A 2,374-nucleotide genomic window follows, 5' to 3' on the forward strand; every position below is an offset into this window, starting at 1 on the left:
CTCTGTGGCTGAATTCAGTGTGGCAAACTCTGCTCTAGCCTAGGGTGTTTGTGGGGGGTGGAGACTGTGGGGGTGGGCATGGGTGGGGTGGTGGGGTGGTGGGGGTGGGTGGGTAGCCCTCAGCTTGGTTTTCTCCTCTGCCTTGGGCCAGGTGTGTTCCTTCTTGTATCTGTCCGGGCTGCCCCTGAAGTTGGGAGAAAGAAGGCTAAGTTAGTGTTGGATGACAACAACCCACCGAAGCGCAAGCAGACCGCTGCGGAAGTGTCCTTGCCTCCCAAGGAGACTGCCAGTCATGCAGCCTTCTCATAGTTTCCTGCGCCCCAATCCCCTTCCTCTGAGTTCAGAGTCTGGATACCATGCATGCTTCCCTCCCGATCATCTGACTCCTCCTGCTGGCCCTGGGAAGCCCCTCCATGCTGCGTGTGCTCCAGGTCAGGGTCACCGGCTAGGAGGGAGGGACTCTTTAGCTCCAGAGTTTAGTACCTTAGGCACAGGGCTGCAGCCTCTAAGGGCTTCTCAGACAGAGTTTTTCTTGGCTGGGGTACAGTGGGGGTGGGTAGGTAGGGAGGAGGAGGAAGGAGTGGGGAGGGGTGGAGGTTGGTGGTGGAAGGAAGGAGGCATCTTTGATTAGAATACTCCCCAGAGAAGTGTGGACCGTGAAGCAAAGTGTGGCCAGCAACGCTGGCAGACACGGGCAGAGGGGGAAGAGTTAGAACCTGAGAGAGAGAGAGATGTGGGACCCAGAGATGGCCAGGGAGGTCAAGCCAGGGCAGAGATGAAGAGGCATGGCTACCCACAGACAGAAAGGTGGGCTCAGGGGTGAGAGTGCAGAATGAAGAGAGAATGACAGGAAAAGAGGAAAGGGACAGTAGAATGAGGTGCACGTGGCAGAGGAGCCAAGGACAGAGCATGTGTTCCTGCAGTTGGAGACAGACTCTGCCCTGCAAGGTACCAGGCTGGGCCCTAGTAAAATTCCTCTGTGGAGTGATGAAGATTCCAGATCTGGCTTCTCGATGGAGCATGCCATAGTATTGAAGTAATGAGAAATCACCTCCCAGTATTTTTTCAGACCACACACACACACACACACACACACACACATACACTCAGAACACAGATGGAAAGTCACGTATACACACCCATGTATGTGTTTATATGGGTAGACAAACGTTTGCACACTTGTACACATGGACATAGGTAAAATATCCCATGTGCACACAGGTAAAGTCACATGGAAACACACATAAATACATAAAACACGCATGAGGCACATAAACACATAGGTACAGAGACAAACGCACGTACACATACATATGCAAACGCACAAATACCCAAAAATATATATGTTACACTTGTGAAAACACGAATACACACACTTGAAGTGTGTGCGAACAGGTATATGCACATATTCACAAATACATGTTTACACACACATGGGGGCATACTAAATGTGATACATGTATAGATACAAAGACATACCCTCCTAATACAGAGGCACAAAGCATATATGTGAATACCCACGTGTAAACAGACATGCACATAAAGATGTGGATCTGCACATGTATGTCTACACACAAGCATAAAACATACATTCAGTACCTTGTACATGTGCAGACATACATATCACACACAGATCACATACACAAATATGGTTATATATGTGTACATGTGTATACATTTACCCTCAAATATGAAAACAAAACAAATATATACACACACATTCTTTTTCCTTCTCCTCCTCCTTCTTTTTGCAACAGAGTCTCTCTGTGTAACTCTGGTTAACCTGCAACTCACAGAGATCCATCTGCCTCTGCCTGTCAAGTTCTGGGGTTTTAGGTGCAAGTTTGACCAGAGAACTTTTTAATTTACTTTCTTTTTTGTTTTTTGTTTTTTTTTTTGAGATGGGGTTTCTCCATTTAGCCCTGGCTGTCATGGAACTGGCTCCATCCACCAGGCTGGCCTCGAACTCAAAGATTCACCTGCTTCTGCCTCCTGGGTGCTGGGGTTAGAGGCATGAGCCAGCACTGCTTGGCATTGGAGACTTTTTAAAGACTGAAGGGGAAAAGCAGAGGTCAGGCTTCCTCTCAGCCTCTTAGGCCCTTGGGGAAAATGTAGTATTAATTGAGCACCTACTGTGTGCTTGGTATTTCCATACCCACCTTACATTAAATCCTTCCCAGACACTGTCACTGTGCTGTAGAAAAACTATGGCCCAAAGGATTGGAAAGGATTGAAACAGCAATGCCAGGGCCACTCGTGTGATGGAAGCATAGGTGGGTGTAGTGGCTATTCCTGGTTGTCAACTTGACTATATTTGAAATGAACTACAATCCAGAATTGGAAGGCTCACCAGTGAACCTAATCTGGAGGCTGG

Source organism: Mus pahari, chromosome 3 (assembly GCF_900095145.1).
Source record: "Mus pahari chromosome 3, PAHARI_EIJ_v1.1, whole genome shotgun sequence".
NCBI classification, from domain to species: Eukaryota; Metazoa; Chordata; class Mammalia; order Rodentia; family Muridae; genus Mus; species Mus pahari.